This window comes from Mauremys reevesii, linkage group 1 (assembly GCF_016161935.1).
Source record: "Mauremys reevesii isolate NIE-2019 linkage group 1, ASM1616193v1, whole genome shotgun sequence".
NCBI lineage: Eukaryota > Metazoa > Chordata > Testudines > Geoemydidae > Mauremys > Mauremys reevesii.
Genome location: NC_052623.1, coordinates 119,867,065 through 119,889,342, shown reverse-complemented (window position 1 = coordinate 119,889,342; position 22,278 = coordinate 119,867,065). Strand labels below are relative to the sequence as shown.

At 46.7% G+C, this 22,278-nt stretch overlaps 1 protein-coding gene across 5 annotated transcripts in view; it reads left to right on the top strand.

The window, feature by feature from the left end:
* The window catches only part of IL1RL1 (interleukin 1 receptor like 1), a 74,752-nt gene that overhangs the window by 20,861 nt on the left and 31,613 nt on the right, over window positions 1–22,278 (top strand). The window contains exon 1 of one of the 5 annotated variants that reach the window (XM_039520463.1): window positions 4,533–4,686. The exons of 2 other annotated variants lie outside the window; for them this stretch is intronic. The gene's annotated coding sequence lies outside the window, so the exon portion shown is untranslated. Of the gene's footprint in view, window positions 1–4,532; window positions 4,687–8,236; window positions 8,276–10,121; window positions 10,172–22,278 lie in introns of those variants that run through there. 2 more of the 5 variants (XM_039520491.1, XM_039520480.1) reach the window with 2 other exon arrangements.

The following is a 22,278-nucleotide window of genomic DNA, read 5'->3' as shown; positions in this document are numbered from 1 at the left end:
CCTCTGGAGGCAGCCCTGGAACAGCAAGACAAGGCTTTTGTGGACAAGGAACCAGCCAGAGTTTTGTTGCAGACTTTTTGATTTCTTTTCTGCGATGTTTATTGCATTCTAGATGACAGACCCTATCCTTAAGGAACTATCCCCAAGCAGGAGTTTGCAGGTTCACATTTGTTTGTCAGTTATGTGCCACTAATGTTAAACATGTAACTATGGGGTTGTTCTATAAAAGATGTCACGGAGCTGTCTGAGCTAACCAGGGCGGGCTCCAGACCCCAGTGCGCCAAGCGCGCACTTGGGGCGGCGTGCTGCGGGAGGGCGGTAGGCGGCTCCGGTGGACCTCCTGCAGGCATGCCTGCAGGAGGTCCACCGTAGCCGCGGGAACAGTGGACCCTCCATGGGCACGTCTGCGGGAGGTCCACCGGAGCCGCGGGACCGGCGACCGCCAGAGCGCCCCCCGCGGTGTGCCGCCCTGCTTGGGGCGGCGCAATTCCTAGAGCCGCCCCTGGAGCTAACCTTGTAGTCTGTCACTAGTAAGCCCGCTGCAGCTCTAGAGTGCAGTAGTTCAGAAATAGTAAAAGCTAATTGTTGTTCAATTGTCATAAGACAGCTAATTTACCATGTGTATGCATTGACCCAGCTGGTGAGGCCATGCACTCAACTTGATGGCATTTCTCTGTCTGTCTGTCTGTAATGCAATTATTTTTAAATGCCACCTCCGATCAATTCCAAAATGTCAGGGAATGTTCTAGGCATCAGTGGGCAGAACTGTATTACTTTTGGGAGAAACTGGAAAACCTAAAGTGGGGAAAATGGGGGACGCGGCAGGTAAACAAACTGGCCCTGCCATGTGCCAGAGGTTGCCGACCCCTGCATTAGCAAATACCTCTCCATAAGACCCAAGTTAATAGACCGTGAACTATGCCTTGTAGATCAACAAATTCAGGCTACTGCAGTCCAATGTGGATAATATGTTCCAGCGCTGAGGCCCCCGTCACTGTGGTAGTATGGCAAGGATTGACAGGAAGATAGACAGGTTCTAAGTAATTTAATGTTGTATAGGCCAAAATTAATGCCCTAAACTACCGAGAAATCAACAGGCAGTGCAGATAATGAAGCACTGATGTCATGTTCTTCCAGCAAGATGACCTGCTTGATAAGTGAGCCATGAGCTTCAGTTTCTGATCACTGATGTAACTGATACATCTGCCCAGTGCTGTGGTGCATCAGCCCTTGTAAAGTCCCTAGTAACATGTCAATGCCAGTGATAGCTAATGGCAGCTAGTCTAAAAGACCTCTGGTCTCTGTCTGTGTACAGTTGTCCTTCACAGTAGTCCTCAGAAAGTAGTCCCATCTCTTGGGTCTAACACCTGGTCAGAGCACGCTGATCACTTCTCAGACTAATTCCCAGTGTGAAAGGCAGTGTGCAACAGCCTTCTTCAGGCTCCAGTCCCTTTAGCTGCTGCTGACTGTTTGCTCTGACTTGTGACTGCAGGACCCCTGCCCAGTCCCTGTTGCTTCCAACAAGTTCTGCACAGTTCTGAATTTGGCTGTGTGTGTCAGCCACCTCGGCCATGCTACACTTGTGGCTTTCTGTCTCCTGCTGCAGTCTGTGCCCCTGCTTGGCCTCCTGCTTGCCCTGTAGCTCCTCAAAGCAGCTTCCCATGCCATCAGCTTCTTTGCTCTGCTGCTCTGATGCCAGCTCACCGTGCAGCCCTTGCCTTCTCCTACAGCAAGGTCACTTCCTGGGTCAGGGATTTTGCAATCATTTCTGCCCCATGACCTATTGGCTCCAGGTGGGGGATGTGCCTGCTCTGGAGGGTCATAGGCCAGCAGAGAAGGCATTGATGGGGGAATAGTAGTTACCTGCTTAGCAAATTCATCCCAACAGGGGTAGGCCCATGCAGAGTGCATTGCAGTAGCCTAGCTTTGCGGTGACAAAGCATGGATGATAGTAGAAAGAAATGGTTGTACTCTCCTAGCCAGAGGGAGATGGACAGAAATGTTCCTGGTCATTGCTGGGGTAGGAACATTTACTAACAGCTGCTGATCAAACAATATTCCTCAGCTGTGGACTCATAGGAAAAAGGCAGGCACACATGCTGTAAGATGGACTATATGGGCCAAAGGTGTTAATGTAACCTAGTTGCTGTTCAACATTAAACACTTTTATACAAGTTTTGGGCTTTGGCACACACAGACTGCAGCCTGCTTAATGCCATGGCAAACACACAATTAAACATCATTTTAAACCTTCTATTAAAGATACAGAAAAGAAGGAAAAACAGTCAGAACATTTTAAATGTAAAGTATTAAATAAGGCTTTCATTTTAACAACATCTCTTGTTCCTTTTCCCTTTTGGGGACACCCCTCCCCCCATTTGACAATCTCTTAGATAGCATGGTAAAGATAAGTGAGTAGAGATTGGCTGGAGCAGTCATTGCTGCTGTTAAAGTCTGGTTCTGTTTCCTAGAAGACAAAACGAGACAGACACATACAAAGTGGGAGAGAAACGAACAGCAAAGACAGAAATGTAGCTTTTTGTCTCTGGTGTTGACTCGGAGGCTATGTCTATACTACCATGGTAAGTTGACCTACGCTACGCAACTCCAGGTACATGAATAACGTAGCTGGATTCAATGTACCTTAGGTCTAGTTACTGTGGGGTCTACACCACGGTGGGTCAACGGGAGAAACTCTCCTATCAACTTACCTTACTCTTCTTGTCGGGGTAGAGTACAGTGGTCGACTGGAGAGCAATCTGCTGTCGATTTGGCGGGTCTTCACTAGACCCGCTAAATCGACCGCTGGTGGATCAATCTCAGGTGTAGTGTAGACCTGCCCTGAGTTGCAGTCTCACTGCTGGAGAAACACAGGCACAGCACATGGTCTTATCAGCCACTGCGAGATCTGGTACATTTGTACCAGCATCAGGCTGTTAAGGGCTTTGCTTTTAGTTGCAGCAGTGTTGAAAAATATGTATTCTTGGCCAGCTAAGCCAGACTCTTATTAGACAGAAGGGAAAAAGGAGAGAGATGGGGAAAGAGAAGAAATAAGGTGGAGAAGGAAAAGGACACATGGGAGGGGTAGTGGGGGGAAGGCGGGGGGAGAACAGTCTTATATCCCACGTGGTGTTCGGGATTCAGCCAGTAGAGGTGGTGGAGTCATCTACGTCCCTCTCTCTGGCCTGGTCAGGTCAGAACATCCCTCAGGATTCAGATGGAGAAGGTCCAGGGTCCCAGGAGATGGTCGGGGTGGCAACCATGATGGTAAAGCATTGTGGGATTGGATTAGGAGGATTAATTGTTCAGTTGTAGTTGTTACACCAGCATTTACTGTCTGTAGTAGCAGTGCAATGATGCAGAGTGCTAGGGTGGATGGTGTGATGGTTAGCCTTGTTCAGAGCAAGAGCAACAATGCCAGCAGTGGTGGTAGCAGGTGTAATAATGGCAGTGTACATATGGTGTGTTACTTCCACAGTGGTTGCAATGTCAAAACTTTCTAGTGTATACACGTCCTGTGTTGTTGGATTGTTTGTTTGGTAGTAAGAAAGAAAGTACAGCATAATTCCTGAATAAGTCCTTTAGAGGGCAATCCAGTAGGAAAGTACAAGGTATCTTTTCCCTCAGGGTTTGTAAGATCTCGTACCCAAGATGCACCTTCAACTTTGCCCCCTTCTGAGAGGGAGGTAGTCCTGGGGTCTTGGTCTGACAGCCCTGGGTGTGGTTCTGGTATTTTGGAAGCTGCTCAACAGTCATGTAGAGGGCTCTCAGCATCATCTCATTGCTGTTTTGCTGCTTTGGTGACCTGCATCTTCTCCTTGGCAGTTTCTCCTCCTGTGGGTAACATAGTATAACACCACCCCACTTCCATCCTCCAGCTGCTCCCACAAATCTTGTCCCCTGCTCTCTCAGTTACTGTTGGTCCAGCTCCTCAGGCTACCTTCCAGACTGCTCTTTCTTGTAGCAGAAACTGCTGCTCAAGGGCTCCCTTCGGCATCTTCTAGCCCAACCATGTGTCTGCACAGCTGCTCTCCTTTCTCACCTTTGCTGTAGGCTACCTCATGGCTGCTTCCCTCACTGAAAAAGCTGCTCCCGCTACTCCAGCTTTTCCTCTGGTCATTTCTTTGGCCTTGCTGCCTGGCCAGCCGTTCTCAAGTTCCTCTTCTGTGCTCCCTCCACTCTCTTTCAGTTCATGTTTTTGGTCCCCAGTGTTCTTTATATGTCACTTCTTTTTGGTTGTTAATCAAAGTGAATCATACATTTCCTTTTATTGGCCAAGTGCAACTCTGTCCTTTTCTGCCAGATGTTTGTGGGAAAGGATGCACTGGAATTAGCCAGCAGGCTTATTACATTGCAATCCAAAGGCTTTAAAAAGTTGATTTAAGTGTTGCACATTAATAACCAAAGCAGTGTTGTTTAAGAAGTATATTTATTTCTAGTTAGCAGAGACCACATCTGATAGGCACTGGTTACCAAAGCAATTTCTGTGTCTACCACCTGATAAGCCCTATGCAGTGGGAGGTGCCTTGCAATGAGATTACATATCTCGTTACTACAGGCATGAATTGCAGAAGCAAGTTTATAAAGGTTCTACTAATCTCTGGCATGTGCTGTAACAGAGGAATCAATGCAGAGGACAAGGCACACAAACTCCGTTGATTCTGTCCATTCTGAATTGTCCAACTGGTAGGTTCAATTTCTATGTTATAATTTAAATGTAATTCAGTGTGTGATGGAGAGCCAAAATAAAGATCACACACAAAATAATTCATGTAGGAAACTGAACATTCTGTGGGATCCATTCTTTTGGCATGAATATTTGTATAATCTCATTTACATGATTCTTTATTTCTGATGTAAACAATGTTGAGTAAAAGAAAAGGGAGGGACTCCGAGTTTGTGTGGAGTACAGGTAACTTGGGAACTAAAATGAATGACTTCCCTTGAAATGAGGTACAGTTTCAAACTAACATTTGTCTCTCAGTTTCCTAAGCTGAACATTTATTTACAATTCAAAGATATGATAGATGCTTCTTGTGTGCAACTGGTTTTCGCAGCACTGCATTTTCCACATTGATGTACCTGCCTGTTTCAAAACACTGCATTACTACAATATGTACGGCATTTGTGCCAACACTGTTATAGTTTTAATGTTGGGCTTGCTGAGCTATACGGTTACAGTTTTGACTAATGTGGAAGGTACTGATTCCTCTGAGAGCTATTCCTAGCTCTAAGTCCAGTGCTCTGCTCATTATTTTAAAGCATCATTTTCAGTCAGTGAAAGCTTTGTGTATTGATAAAGGTGTGAAAATAACATCCGAAAGATGAATGGGTGTTCATTATGAAGGTTTCTAAGATTTCTTCACATTATGGGTATCATCTAGTATTTTATATCAAAGAGACATAAAACATTGTGAATGAGTAAACTCCTATAGTATTAATTGTCAGTTTTTGCTAGTATGAAGTGTATGCATTTTATGTTTAGTCATATTTGTAAACAATATTATAAGTAATATCCGTATGTATTGCCAATATGCAAGTTTGGAAAACAGTTGACAATTGTGTTTGTTAACACAGCTGTATTTGGGGGAGCAAAACTACTTTGGTAGACAACTACTCTTTTATAACACAACAACTAGATCCTGAGCACTCTGACTGCCTTTGAAATCAAAGGCAGCTGAGGCCACTTGGCACCTTACAGAGTCTAGCACTTAACATGTCTTTTCAGAGAAATATGCTACATTGGAAGGCATTCCTGTATGTTCAGACATTGGATATACAAAGTCTCCTTCACATGGGTAAAGGTTTGGAGAACTGAGCCCATAAAGCTATCTCTCTTCCCTCAGACCATGGAACATCTTATCAGGGTCAAAGGAAAGTTGCAACAAAGCTGTTGGAGAATTACAGGAAAAGTTATTTTATCTAGAAAATTGACGTTTTTGGCAGGATATTATGGAAATAAATCTATTGCCTAAGTGGTTTTCCAGGAAACTGTTAGGTAGTTTTTACTTTAAACATATTGTAGGTTCCAAATATACCTGAAAAAGTATGTGTGTGTGTGTGGGGGGAAATCATATTCCCCTGTAAATATACAATACTGTCACTTTGCCTGAATCCTACATCACACTATTTTAAGAGATTCCACAAATGTTTGAGGGACCAAAGTCAGGTTGCCTCTGTCCCTCAGCCAAGATATAGGAGTCATTTGCCCATTCTTGCTGTTTTGGAACCATGGGCCTGACTCTTCTCACCTTACACCTTGTGCAAACACTTGTGCCCGGTGGATGTAACATGCTGCTAAATGAAAATGGTAGCATTTTACATCTGCTTTGTTCTCACACTTTGCATGAGCATAATGATAGCACAAGGTATTGGAGAACTGAGTTCATATTGCCAGGTCCAGTGGTGTGTCTAGACACTGCTAATCTCTGATCCAGCTTTTATTGAGGTCATTTGTAGATTTGCCATTGATTTCAATGGAAAATGGAAGGCGAATCGAGTTGTTGTTTTTTTTTAATTCCTGAAAAAAGTGTGTTTGAAAAACATCTTTAATTATAACTCAACATATGCTGTATGTGAATCAATACCCTGCTGAAAACTGATGCCAAGGCACATACAATGAATTTTAAGAATACAGTGATACAGTGCAGTGAAAAGCAACACAGTGACTAAAATTATTTGGGAAGAATTTGCCTTTGCAATGGGACTATTTTGCACCAACTCTGCTGGTGCAAATTGATCACAAACCCAAAAGCCCCTCCAGGAAATACTCTTGGAACAAGGGGCCTCCTTTGCAATCTAGTTGTCACATCTGGTTCCATGGTACCCCTGACGTAGGTGGTTTGCCAGTTCCAAGTCCTGGCCAGTACACAAATTAGGGCAACTGCTAGTTGTGCATTCTCTCCCCTCTCAGTCCTGTTGACTCTAGCTTAATTATCTTTGATTTGGATACTGTTGGTATTCAAGTAGTGTGAAGTAGGCTTTGAAGGTAAACTCTTAATGTGAACAAGGAAGTGCATTAAGCCTATGGACTTGTCTGCACTACAGAGTCTTTCTTTGCCAGTACAGTAATGTCAACAAAGCACCCTAGTGTAGATGCAGTATATGCTGGCTAAAGAAGATCTTTTGCTATCAGAGTTTTACCACCTGCCCAAATGACATTAGCTATGTCTACAAAGCACTATTCTATCAGTATAACTGCATCTCCACCAGGAGTTTTGCTGGTATAGCTATATTGGCTGGGGTGAGTGTTTTTTCCCCCCCACACTCCTACCCAACATAGTTATGGCAGCAAAACTTTGAAGTGTTTACCAGGTCCTAGTTAATCCTTTTCTGTTACAGTATTATGTGTCCAGAGACAGTATTTTTGCAAGGCAAATGTTCCTTAATTTATATAAGCAAGAATGTATGGTAAGAGATATAAACTTCATTCTCTAAAGATGAAAGCTTAGATTTTTTAGTAAATGGCCAATGCTACCTCTCAAACATTAAGAGTTGTGAGTGCTCATGATTTTCCATTAAGCTTCAAACCCTACCTTCTACCTGCTGGCATATCACCCTCTTGTTGCTTGCTTGCTCTCTCTCTCACTCACTCACTCACTCACTCACACACACACACCCCTACCTCCCCCCCCCCTTGTGTCTCTGTAGCAGGGTGCTGGTGCAAAAGCACCTAATTAGCCCCTGCTCAGCCAGCCCCAATCAGGAGAACTAGATTGGGGCTTGGGAAAAGGCTGGTGCCTGGCCTCTGGAACAGGTTGCACCTGGGGGCCTGCTTGTTGAAGAGCTATAAAGGCTGGCTGGCAGCCAGTGCAAAGGGGGGGAATGGCCAGGGAAGGGGTAGTCTCCAGGCTAAAGGGAGACCCCCTGTAAAGAGGAGACAAAAAGCCTTGTAAATTTGTACATAGTATCGCTGGTGGTGGGAACTGTTTGTAAATAAAAGCCATGGGTGCTGCAGTAAAAAAAAAAAGCCTCACAGTGCTTTCTTAAGGGAGCACAGACCCAGCAGGGGATGGCCCAGGAAAGGACCCTGTTACACGTGGGGGCTTGTCTGGGATCCGAGCCATAGATGCAGTGTGGCAGCCTGGGCATGGAGAGCACCCTGCAATGGCTCGCTGAGCAGCAAACAGAAATGCAGAAGATGCTACAGTCTTTCCAGGAGTCCCACCAGGTGGAGCAGCAGGCTCTCCTCATCTGGCAGACCTGGAGGGCTTTCTGCTGCTCGGACTTTATCAAGGAGCAGTCAACGGTACAGCAACAGCTCCTGCAGAAATTGGTGAGTCCTGCTGTGGTGGGGGATGGTGCCCGGACTCCAGGCCTCAGCCTTTGTAAGATGGCCCCCGCTGATGACCCTGATGCCTTTTTGGGCACCTTTGAGCGGGTGGCCCTGGGAGCCGGTTGGGATCATACCACCTGGGCCCTACGGCTCGGCCCTTATCTCACCGGGGAGGCGCAGGCCGCGTATATGGCTCTGACAGAGACCCAAGCCAGGGATTATGATGCGGTGAAGGCAGCAATCTTAGACCACCTCGGGTTGTCGGCCAAGAAATACCACCAGAAGCTTCGGGCAGCCTGATGGACAGGGCGTGTGCGGCCCCGGGCCTTTGCGCAAAAGCTAACGGACTGGGCAACCCGGTGGGTGAGGCCTGCCGCCCACACGGTGGGCCAGATAATGGACCAAGTGATCCTAGAACAGTTTCTACAGGGCCTCCCTGACAGCGTGTGGGTTTGGGTGCGGTGGCACCAGCCAGCCACTCTGGAAGCGGCCGTGCAAAGGACTGAGGAATATGCAGAGGCTGACTTCCCAGTGAGGGAGCATCGAGTCCTGCGAGACCCAGAGGGGGGCAAGAAACCCTGTGAGCACAGTGGGGTGAAGCCGCCGGACAGGAGACGGGAGGAGCCCAAGGGGACCCCTAGCCGCCCGGGGCAGTTCGTGTGTTGGCGGTGTGTTCAGCTGGGACACAAAAGTCAGGACTGCCCGGTGATGGAGTGTGGAGCGGTGGACTTTTGTGGATGGACTAGGAGTGGGGCAGGGGAAAGGAGGCGTGGGTTAGCCACCATCCCGGTGCGGGTAGGCAAAAGGCCCCATAGGGGTCTGGTGGATGCGGCCTCCGCCCACTCCTTTGTACAGCGGCACTTTGTGAAGCCGCACTGGCTTATCCCTGGTGGACGGATGTGGGTGGAGTGCATCCACGGGGATAAGAAATGTTGTCCCGTGGCCCGGGTACCTCTCGAAATAGACGGGCGATTTTACCTGGAAGCGGGTGGAGGTAATTGAAGGGCTAGCTTATCCCGTGGTCCTAGGGCAGGACTGGCGCTTTCCCCTGAGGGGAAAGGCGGCCGGGGGGAAGCAACCAAGAACGAGGGGAAAAAGAACCCTGGAAGGGGAGAGCAAGGCCCCGGGGGAGGCGGATCAGGAGCAAGAGAAGGCCCCACAACCTCCGGGGGGAGAAGGAGAACAGCCTAGACAACAAAGCCAGGAAAGTAAACAAGAGGGAATGACTGAGGAGCCCAGGGAGCTCCTGGGGCAGGACCACCTGGGGGAGGGAGCCCTTGGGGAGGTAGAAGGCGTTCAGCAGAGGGAGGCCCAGCAGCAAAGGGACGGAGGGCCTAGACCAGAGACATGGGGCCGACTCGGGGCAGTGGGCTCTGAGCCATCACCCCCACTGGAAAGGAAAGGGGAGCCTCTGGCGCAGCGGCTCAGCCGTGTGAGTGGTGTGAGGACCTCTGGGTACGTGTGGACCCGTGGGGTGCCTCACCCCCTACCCAATGTGCCTTTTGTGGGTGGGGAGTGCAAAAGCCCCATGGGGTTGTTTCAGGGGACCCCTCGGCTGGGCAGGGTGCCCAGCCTCAGAATAAAATCCCTGGCTGTGGAAGGCGAGGCCAAGGGAGGCCAGGCCTGGCACCAGCTTAAGGGGGGAGGTGTGTAGCAGGGTGCTGGTGCAAAAGCACCTAATTAGCCCCTGCTCAGCCAGCCCCAATCAGGAGAACTAGATTGGGGCTGGGGAAAAGGCTGGTGCCTGGCCTCTGGAACTAGCTGCACCTGCGGGCCTGCTCATTGAAGAGCTATAAAGGCTGGCTGGCAGCCAGTGCAAAGGGGGGGAATGGCCAGGGAAGGGGTAGTCTCCAGGCTAAAGGGCGACCACCCTGTAAAGAGGAGACAAAAAGCCTTGTAAGTTTGTACATAGTATCGCTGGTGGTGGGAACTGTTTGTAAATAAAAGCCATGGGTGCTGCAGTAAAAAAAAAAAAGCCTCACAGTGCTTTCTTGAGGAGCACAGACCCAGCAGGGGGTGGCCCAGGAAAGGACCCTGTTACAGTCTCACTCTCTGAAATTGGAAAAAGAGCTTGAGTTTGGACAATTTCTTAATCTGGGTAATATATAAAGTTCTTAGAAAGCAGATTGCTACCTTTAAACCTAAACAAGATGACAAAAAATACACTTGCTTAACAAAATAGCTCTAAAGCAAGTAATAAAACAATTGTCATTTTCATTGGGATAAATGCATTAGGGACATAGACCCAGCAGTTTCACAAAAACTCACTAGGAAGAAAACATTTCTGGATTTGGAGGGGAAGGAAAGTTGTTCTGACCTGCTTCATGCTTTATGTAATTTCCAATATTTTTGATAGCCTTCCATTTCATTACTAGACCAGAGGGTGTTTTTTCACCTATCTGACTCTTAGTCTCTCTGAAATGATGAACAAATAGGTCCAGATTTTTAAAACTATTTAGGTACTACTGTGCTCAATGTCACAAAACCGAACTAATTTGTAAAAGGGATTTAGGCACTCAGTAGTCTATGACATACCCCTTTGAAAGTGAAATTTAGGCCCCTAAATCAGTTAGGCATTGCAACAATGAGCGCATCAATGCCTAAATAGCTTCAAAAATCTGGGCTATAATGACTAATGGGTATAATATTTGTATCTCTTCTTTCCCTGGAGAATATGGGGCTATGTTTCCCTATTTAGGAAGAACCCGCAAATGGCAACAGTTTTAAATTACTACTGAACTGGACCTCAGTTGTGGAATGAAGTCAATGGCACTACTTACATGCATAAGGGTTTGTAGCATCAGGGCCCCCAGTTGGATTCAGACTTGAGGTAACCTAGAGGTAGAAAGCTCTACATTCCCCTTATCAGTCCCCTGAATTATCCAGCTGTCAACCTGAGGCCTTTAAAAATAAGATTTAAAACAAACAAAATATGAGGAACAAAGAGAAGTGTTTTGATATTTATTCTGTAGAAAAGGCAGATTTTGAAAAATCTATGAAATTTGCCTAAAATTGCTTAAGAAGAGATTGCTTTCCTCTTCTGAATCTAATTAAAATTGGCTGAAAATGTTCAGCTAATGATCTAAATCAGTGGTTTTTAACCTGCGGTCTGCTGACTCCTGGGGGCCCACAGATTATGCCTAAAATTTCCAAAGGGTTCCACACCTCCATTTGAAGTCTTTTAGGGGTCCACAAATGAAAAAAGTTGAAAACCATTAATCTAAATGGTCGCTAAAAATTTCCTACAAATTATTTGCTTTTATTACAGCGTGATGGCAGTGATGCCATAAAGTTAAGACTGAGATGATGCTTTAGTTCTAAAATCTTACTTTTTAGGGAGATTCAGAAGTGACAGAAAATATATCGTATAAATGGAAACTCTCATATTTTGCTCTCATTTCAGAAGTGATTTTTGTTATCACATTTAAAAATCTGAGAAAAATCCCCTGGCTGCTATTGAGTTTACTAAATTTGGAACTGGGGGGGAAAAGGTCTAGCAAGGTAGCTAAATATAAAAATGGTGCTTTTTGATGTGCTCTGAAAACTCAAAACCAACTTTGATTTACACTTCAGGCTTGGCATGTACATAGCACTAGATGAAGAAAAAATGCAGTAGCTGAGTTTGAAGATATTTGACGCAGTCAAGGCTGATTCCCCACTCTGGCACTTTGAGTGCAGAAGGTGTGTGGGGGGGGAGCTCCACAACTCTAAAAATTAATACTGGCCACTCCAGGCTGGTATTAAACTCCCAAGGTTACAGCTTTTCTCTGACCTTGGATTGGTAGATGTTGCCACCACCCGAGTGCAGAATCCCTTTGAGATACCAGGAAGAAGGCACACTTGGGAATCCTTCCTGTGGGGTACCCTCAAGCCTTTTCACTCCCCTCACTCCCCGGGGGAAGAGCTGAGGAAAAAAAACTGCTGTTGCCACCAGCTAATTAAACAATGTGCACTAACCTCTTAAAACACAAAAATCCAATTCTGTTCTTAAAAAGGTAAACTTTATTAATAAAAAAAGCAGACAATACATCTGGGAACTCAGGCTATTGCTTGCTTTTTAAAAAGCATCTACAAGGATTAAGCGCCAAGAATAGTTTTCTTGAGGTCCAGCTTAAAGGTGGTGAGCAAAAGAAAAAGCACCTGGGGTTAGCACAGAGGAATCCACTAGCCATAGACATTTCCTGATCTACTTACATATCTGGGGTTTTTAAATGAGTAGTTTCTAGGTATGATACTGATGATTTTTTTTCATACCTGGCCCAAGCTCTTACAGCATAGCTCAGTCCTGTCCGCCTCTCCATGGAGAACAACAACAGACGGACAAAAGGGGAGTCTTGTTTCAATTTTAAAAAGTTCTAGCCTTCCCATTGGCTCTTTGGCCAGGTGCTCACTCACTTTTTAACCCTTTACAGGTAGAGCAATTAGAGAACAGATACTAAGAGGGATTTTATAGCTACTGGCTGGCTGGGTCGGGTGTCCATAAAAGGGAGCTCCCCCTCTTCATTTATCACAGTAGCTTAAGTAAAAAGCTTCATGGGAAGCGTGAAGACAGCGTACTTAACGTGCAGTATGTTACTTACGTCTTTTCCAATATCGTTCATGCTTTCCTTATCTCTAAGCTAGATTGTTGTAATTCACTCCAATTAGGGTTCTCTTGAAAACTGATCTGCAACAGAGACAAGATGTGGCTTCCCAATTATATTATGACATAACTTGAAGTTAAGTATAAGAGGGGTAGCTGTGTTAGTCTGGATCTGTAAAAGCAGCAAAGAGTCCTGTGGCACCTTATAGACTAACAGATGTATTGGAGCATGGGCTTTCGTGGGTGAATACCCACTTTGTCGGATGCATGCAACTTGAAGTTGTTGTGACATGTCATATTACACGGTACTATTACTGATATGTCACAAAAAGTGATTAAAAATATAAAATGTTGAAATACAAATTTTATTTTGAAATGAAGTTTTTAAATTTTCCCAAACAGATTTTTTGGCATATCCTGGCATGTGACCAGGATTCATCACCGAATTTGGTCCACTGGTTTGCCCATCAGATGCCCCAGCCTGGGCCAGGCACTGAAGGGAGTGCAATGTAAATGCTGATCCATGTCCTCCTAGTCCAGCTTGAGCTAGGGCAAGGATATATTTGCAAATCTCCACAAAGCTATACCAATTACACCACTTCCCCCCTAATAAAGTATTTTGATGGGGAAGTGCTGAGCCATGCTGCTCATTGTGAATTCTAGCAGGCATTGTGAAGTCTCCGGAACTTTCTGGTACTGTATGTAATGGTAGTATGTCTGCTGCTACACTCCCTTCCTTGCAATATCTGTTTGGGCCATGTCTTCACCTCCTCTTTGGATTCCTTAATGCCATTAATGGCTCTAATCCTGCACAGTTCTTGTGCTTAGGTGATTGCAAGGGCTGAGGCTGACACCACCCTGCATGAGGAGCACAAGAGTTGGGGGGGTCCTTATGCCTTACCCACTACTATGCATCTGTGCATGGGGTTGGGTGCAATCTTGGCCTTTGTTGCCGGCTCAAAGAGCCCGAGGCGGAGCAACAGTGGTTCGTTGCCCGGTGTGCGTCGCACTAATTATCACACCAGGGTGGAGAAGCAAAACCAGGTTTATTTGGGCCCCAAATATGGTGCTAGGGAGAAAAGCATTCTCAAATCCTGCACGCCCGCTCACAGGCGGGGTCCCAACATTTATACCCCCCTTGTTTGTGTAAGCCTTTTGTTCGGTTTTCCCCCTCACCCCTCCCTTCCCAGCAGCAGTTACTTAAAACATTACATTTCAGCGTGTTAGAAAACGTTCTCATCCATAAGCTTATCTGTTGGCCTTCACAGAACAGCACAGACGCATGAAGCCTTCTCCCCCTCTTTCTCCCGCCTTCTCACTACTATTGCTAGTTTAAGCGGAACTGCAGCTATCTGCTAAAAAGCTGACTCTCTCAAATTCTGCTTCTAGGCTGTTAGCATGCAGGCTGGTTAAAGTTCACAGCATGTAAGAACTTTGGTTCACTTCAGGCCCAAAGTCACAACTTTGGTTTACTCAGGCCTAGTGGCACCAACAATTCCCCCCTTTGAGAATACTCAACAAACTTTTGGCGAGTTTTCTCAAACTTTAAAAACAAAAAAACAATGAAGCTTTACAGATATATGTACAACTGCTCTTTTGAGCTTAGTTACCCCCAACCCAGGAATGAATGCATGGACAAAAGAGTGGAATGTTCATTTAACAACTAAGGGATTGGGACGCTGACTATAAATCAGGTAGGTATACCAAGTGGTTTAATTTCCCAGATGTCTCGGTGAATAATTCAGTCCCACATGCATGCTCCCCATGGACCCAGCAGGATTCGGTATGTGGGAACCACACCCACCCTAACCGGTCCATATGCTTGGAAGGAGCACTGTGAATGTCCCCACTTCCATCCAGAAAGTGTCCAAGTATGTCTTCATGACCACAGATCAGATGGTACTCCTGATGCATCTGTAAGGGCAGTGGGCCAAGTCTGGTCTAGATCCCACTGCAATACCTTCCCAGCCTCAGTGATATGCAATACCATCTCTGTCAGTAACTTCTGGGTCATAGAACTAAGGGCTGAAATGACATGTAACTCACCAACTTCAGCCTGTACTTAAGATAGCTGAGTTTCAAGAATAAGGCTAGTAGCCTTTTCTAGTTGGCCCAATTTCTTATCATGTTCTTGTCTTTTAAGATATTGGCCCTAGCCCACAGGGATCTGCTCAATTCTTTTTCTTTCCAGAGGAAATAACCCAGGCCCTCTGTTGTGCTAATCTAATGGCAGCCCCTTGTGAGCAATCTGGGTATGTAGAAGTGATTTGAAAACTGGATAAGGGCAATGTCATTTAAAATCCAATTAGGAGGGCAATACATACTGAAGGATTTATCCAAAACACAGGGCACAGCCTGTAGATTAAACCCCAAAAGTCAATTAATACCACATTCCCAATCATGGGTCCCATAAATTTCTTCCTTGCCAGTGTACAATTCTTTGTTTCTTCACCAGGGTCAGTTCTCAATGTCCTTTTAGTCAGGAATTCCTGGACTTTGGCAATGTCAGTGGAGTGAGTGTTTCTTCTCCTTTCCCAAAACAATTGTGGTTTAGCATCCTACAGGGGAGAGGTTTCCAGCACATATCACCCTGTAATAGCTGTGCTTTTTCTAGAAAAGTCTAAAGGCACAGTTGGTCTGTCAGTGGACAAGGGAGCTTTTTCCCTGCTGTCCAGAAGCATAGTAAAACTAGAAGAAAGAATAGGCTAATCATCAATAGGAAAATTCTTCTGATGTGGAGGGGTCTTTTTGCAGTGAGACTCCTGGGTCCAAGCAGTCAGTCTTTGGCACTTCACAGCAGTGTTGGTAGACAGCAGGGCTTGGAAAGGGCCTTTCCAGCGTGGAGCCAAGGCAGTCTTTCGTTGATGGATCTTTATGTAGACCCAGTCTTCTGGTTCCAAGGAGTGGGCAGGGCTGCTAGGATCTTTGGGTTGTTTCTTCTTTACCTGTGAGAAAAAAAAAACCTAACACATTGCATTAGTGTCTTTGCAGATTTTACAAATTTTATAGTTGCATGGGCAAATTTAAGTCCCCCCTTTTTCTGGTTTTTAGCCAAGTAATGGTTCTTATACTTATTAGTGCCAAAGGAAGGGCATCTGGCCACTTTAAGTTTGTCTCAGCACAAATCTTGGCCAGTTTATTTTAGCATGTTAGCTGCTATTTTTTCTTCAGTTAACTCATTCTTTTTCCTTTTCCCATTTTTCTCTTTAACCTATAAAGGAAACTTTTACTTATACACCTTTTGTTAACAATGAACACACACACAGTACATTAGTCTTATTTAATGTATGCCACATATACCCTTTTACTAAAATAACCTTATTACAGAGCTTTAGAACAACAGGCCAGGACAAGCACACCCACTTTGATGAGTTCACTTAATACAACCTCTAGTCCAATAGCTTTCCACCATCCCAGCCCTCTGGCTAGAAGTCTGAGGTAGCCAGAAGGATCCCATGTACGATATGGGGAGTGGGTTAACTTTCCATGTCCTTGCTTTCAAAGACTGTTAGTATGCAAATTTTAATAACCATTCTAAATTAAAAGATTTGGCCAATGACGTTTCTTTCTCTTACTTAAGAAAATGTATTAGACTTTAGTATATCACATTTTTCTGATATATCCAAACACTTTGTATTCTAAATTGAACAAAACAAGTATCTGCATTTCAATTTAACACTGCCACTTGATTTTAAATTAGACCATCCCATAAAAATATTAAACACAACAATTCTGGCCACTTGAGACAAACACCACAAGACAGAACATAGAACACAAAACATAATTGTTACTCTGTCAGTAAATGCATGATATGTTGAATGCTGTTCAGCTGGCATTAGTTTTCTTTGATTATCTGAAAGACAAAGCAAAAGTCTATCCCTTCTGGGCAGTCAATCATTACTTAAAATATACGAATACTCTTGTTAATTCAGGAGAATTACCCCATATTTTCTTTGCCTGAATTTATTTACAAACATTTCAAAGACACCAAAAACTTTTCTCTTTAGCATTATTACAAAGTTCAACTGCTGTTCCCTCCAGCAACTAAAGAGTTAACTTTTCACTTTCCCTTAAAAATCACTTGCTCTTCCCCTTAAATCACTTGCTTTTTCCTTCAGCAGCCACTTACCAATTCAAATCACCATTTCAAATATCCTTCTGAGTATTTGAAATTTCCATGCTTATACTCACTTACTCCTTCTTTCCACTGCACCCTCAAAAGTTTCCAACCTGTTTTCCCATCTCTCTGTTGCCTGCCTGCCTGGGCCCGATCCTGCTTTTCTCGCTGAACCGTTCCTATCCTGGACACAAACTTATTCCACTACCAGTTTAGCTAGGAGGGTGGGCTTCACAGCTAGCCCCCACCCTTCTGGTCTTTTCCCTAAAACATTTTATTCCCAAAACTACTCAAGTCCTCCCTAGTAAGGCTTGCCACCTGGCAAAAATACACGGCCATTGGGTAAAGGCCATTTACTTAACACACAATCCAAACTCCTAAAGGGGGTCTACCCAGAGACCCACCCATTTGTCTGCTGACACTTAAACAGAAAAGAAAATTACACAGAGAGCAGAGAAAATTACAGTCTAAGCCAGATTTTTCCACTTCTAGTACATTGTCCGTCACGGGGGGGGCGGGACAGAATTATCTCAATACAACCTCAGAGCTTCATCGCACACATGGCTTCCACCCTGAGGAATTACGAACGAGAAGTTCAGTTCCGCCCACACACCCAACGCCCAAATAAACAGAGCAGAAGAACCAACAGTAACCAGTTAAACAGAACAGAGCTAAAACTAGATAGTGCACCAAAACCAGATAGTGTTTCCTTATTCTATTAGGGCTCACCTTTAATCATACAATCCTTATCATATAACACCAACAATACCAAACAAAGCAAACATAAAATAACAAGGGTAAAACAGATAGATGGTGTAAATTCTGCAGGGCTCCCCCATTCTCTATTGCTCACCAAACTGTGACAAATTTCTGTTACTAATTATCCCTTATGTCAGGTGATCAAACTGACATTGCAGGACGGGGGGGGGGGGGGGTAGATAGAGAAATCACACCATATAACCAAATTTTAAAGCTTCATTAAAAATAATAAAATAACAATGGAGAGTATTGGGAACACTCCCACATCACTCAGGAAAAATATGAATGCCCCAAGCCTTAAGCCACTTTAATACTTACACATATCCAGACTGGCATGTCTGTGTATAATGTTCAGAGAAGGGAAATAGGTGGACGGGAGATTATCCTGTATACAGCTTGTCCAGCATTTCCAACATGCTTCCACTCTTGGGATGGCTGTTCTTTTACACCCTGGACTCTCCTGCGGCATCTCTTTCAGAGATTCCAGTTCAGGTCAGCTGCCCTATGGCTTCGGGGTTGCAAAAACTGTTGGATCTCACTGAACCGTTAAGCTTTGCAAATGCAATCTCAGTTCTGTAACTTATACTGCTTTTTGGTTTGCCTTTGTCTCTGTTTTCCACAACCAGCTGGGGCTGAAAGCAGTTTTACTTAGCATAGTTTGTGTGCAGGCTCTTGACCTTGTACGCAGAGCAGCTCTCTCTCTTTATCTCTGGGGTTAGCCGAGTTTCAAATTAACCCGTTCCTAGACAAATTGCTCACACTGTGTCAGAGGCTTTTCTTTGTAATTAAAAGCTCCTCTGAGATATATGATCTTATCTAGATTGAAGATACCTTCTAATGGGCACTGTTTAGATGGATTTTCACACATGTGAAGATTCCAATTCTCTAAATACCTGCAGGTTTTAGGACCATAATGTACGTACATGTACTATGCTGGGGTACCCTTAGGGGGTGAGGTAGAATTTTTAGACTGTCTCTTACCCATTTTCCACTTACACACACAGAGAGGGTACCCTGTCCGCGCTAGCGGCTCATAAACTAAGAATCTCTCCCTACAGAACATTCACACAGGGGAGGCTAACGAGGATGACTGACTCTCCTACACCCCATTTCAGCAAAGAGCGTCGGCTAGTCTCTGGGAGACACAGCGCCGTATACTCTAATTGCATCCAATGAGATGATCAGACTGTCAGTAGCATGGGCGGCAGGTTATATATTTGTGTGGGGCTCGGGCCCCACCAATATTCAGGGCTAGGCGCCCTGCTCCAGCAATAGTTGGAGCTGGGTCTCTTCCCGCCCCCCCCTCCCCCGGTCCTGCCTGGATCGGCCCCAGCCACCGCAGGTCTCCCCCCGCCGCCGCGACCCTGCCTGGAGCAGGTCCCAGCCCCCGCCTGCCACCCCCCCTCCGCGTGTTCCCCCCCTCCGCCGCGTTGTGTTGCGTCCCTGCCTGACAGAACGCAGCGCGCTGCTGCCGGGAGGTCTCCCAGCAGATTTGCTGTCTGCTGCCGCAGGGTCCTAGTGCCTGCCCTCTGCCAGTACTGGCAAGGCAGGCTGCCCTTACCCGGAGCCTCTCCAACCCCAACCCCTCAGCCCCAGCCAGAGCCCTCATTTCCCCCCCCCCTACTCCCCAGCCCTGAGCACCCCCACATCATGAACCCCTCATCCCCCTGCACCCTAATCCTCAGCCCCAGCCAGAGCCCTCATCCCCCCACACCCTAATCCTCTGCCCCAGCCCTGAGCGCCCCCACATCATGAACCCCTCATCCCCAGCCCCCGAATCCTCGGCCCCAGCTCTGATCGCCCCCACATCATGAACCCTCATCCCCGCCCCCTAAGCCTCGGCCCCAGCCCTGAGCGCCCCTACATCATGAACCCCTCATCCACAGCCCTCACCCACAGCCCAACCCTCTTCCCTAGCCCTGAGCCCCCTCCTGCATCATGTACCCCTCATCCTCAGCCCCACAGTCCTCACCCTGCACTCCCTCCTATCCCCAAACTCCCTCCCCCTTCCCACACACCCCATTCCCAACCCCAAACTCCATCCCAAAGCCTGCACCCTTCACCTCCTCCTGCACACCCACCCCCTGCCCCAGACCAGAGCCTGCACCCAGCACCCTTCCTGCACCCTAATCCCCAGCCCAGGATCTGCACCCCAGACCTCCCCCGCCGAGCCCCCTCCCAGAGCCTTAGGCAGGTGGGGGCGGAGTTGGGGGGGCAGAGTTGGGGGCGGGTTCTGGGCCCCACCAAAATTTTTACAAACTTGCCACCCATGGTCAGTAGCCCACACGGAAAGGAAGGGGGGGGAGGGAAGATGGGTTCACACATTCCTAGACCCAGGCAGCTTTCTCGCCGAACGATGCCAGGCTGAGTCAGCCCACCGTGGGTCGGATCTCCTAAAGATCCACTAGTTACTGGGCTTGCGTTAGACTACTCCTGATCATTAGCAATCGCTTCACAGGGCAATCTGGGCGTCTTCCAGTAACGAACACTCACACAGGTATACACACACACACACCAAGGCCATTGTTTCCTATTGCCACGATGCATCTTATCTTGCTGCACAGTCAATAAATTCAAATGGCATGAGCCCAGCAGAGACAGACATTCCCACGGACAGTTCTCCTCCCAGTGCAGCTCTGGGGCATATGATGAGGGATTTTTTACAAGAGCTCTACATACAAACAGCTTCAGAAGCTACCCATTCGCTGACAAAACAGAAATAATTGAAGGATCATGTTGTAATTAAGTGATCCTTCTGGTGGCCACCTTTCCTGGCTCTCTAACTGATACTGAGGCCAGTCTACTGTACAAAATCTTTTCAGTTTACTTTTAGTCAATGGATCTGATTCAAACACTCTCCAATTCATCAGAATGCATTCTAAGGGTGTACACCATACCCTGCCTGTACTCTGTTCCTGCCCCATACCTATGGGAAGACACTGGGCGTCCCCAGGTCTTAACAGGCAAACAAAAGGTTAACAGCACTGGACTGTTCCTACCTTATCCACAGGACCGGTTCCTCACCGTCGCCCAAAACTGCTTCTCCACTATCTGAGCGCGTTGCACCGTTGTGTCCTCCAAGGTCAGCCTGACGCGTCTCTGCCGAGGCCCCCGGTAAAGACACCAGTGCGCGCTGGGCATCGGCTGTGACCTTCGTCCACTGGCCATTGGAGGAGTCCGGGCAAGGCACAATTTTGCCTCGAGCCCACCCAGGGACGCCAAAACTGTTGCCGGCTCAAAGAGCCCGAGGCGGAGCAACAGTGGTTCGTTGCCCGGTGTGCGTCGCACTAATTATCACACCAGGGTGGAGAAGCAAAACCAGGTTTATTTGGGCCCCAAATATGGTGCCAGGGAGAAAAGCATTCTCAAATCCTGCACGCCCACTCACAGGCGGGGTCCCAACATTTATACCCCCCTTGTTTGTGTAAGCCTTTTGTTCGGTTTTCCCCCTCACCCCTCCCTTCCCAGCAGCAGTTACTTAAAACATTACATTTCAGCGTGTTAGAAAACGTTCTCATCCATAAGCTTATCTGTTGGCCTTCACAGAACAGCACAGACGCATGAAGCCTTCTCCCCCTCTTTCTCCCGCCTTCTCACTACTATCGCTAGTTTAAGCGGAACTGCAGCTATCTGCTAAAAAGCTGACTCTCACAAATTCTGCTTCTAGGCTGTTAGCATGCAGGCTGGTTAAAGTTCACAGCATGTAAGAACTTTGGTTCACTTCAGGCCTAAAGTCACAACTTTGGTTTACTCAGGCCTAGTGGCACCAACACCTTCATTAGAATATAGAGATTTTTCATGCTTGGGTAAGCCAAGAATTGTTAAACAGCTCTTGCTCAAAATTTTGGAACAAATTCACCTTTTAGCAGAGACCAATCTCGGGAAATATCAGCAAAAAAGAATGTTTTCATAAACATGAACGGCCATACTGGGTCAGACCAAAGGTCCATCTAGCCCAGTATCCTGTCTTCTGACAGTGGCCAATGCCAGGTGCTTCAGAGGGAATGAACAGAACAGGTAATCATCAAGTGATCCATCCCCTGTTGTTCACTCCCAGCTTCTGGCAAACAGAGGCTAGGAACACTGCTGTGAGCAACTAACACTGTAATGGCAGCGTCAAGATAATCTCTCTCTCATATTAGCTTATGCAGGGCTGGTGCAACCATTAAGGCAAACTAGGCAGTTGGCTAGGGCACCAAGATTTGAGGGTGCCAAAAAGCAGTGCCCCCCATTTTTTACAGCTGTTCCTCCCCAAGTGTGCAGTTGCTGCTCCACTTCTCCTGCCTCCCAGGCTTGCAGTGCCAATCAGCTGTTTGGCGCCGCAAGCCTGGGAGGAGAATTAGAGTGGGGGCGGTGTGCTCAGGGAGGACGCAGAGCAGAGGTGAGCTGGGGTGGGGAGGTGCTGCACGGCTCCCCGGGGGTGGGGAAGTGCCAGGGTGTGTGTGCCTCAGGGCAGGGGCAGGGAGCTGCTGGGGGCAGGGGCGCAAGGTGGAAGTTTTGCCTTGAGCACAAAACTTCCTTGCACCGGCCCTGAGCTTATGAGGC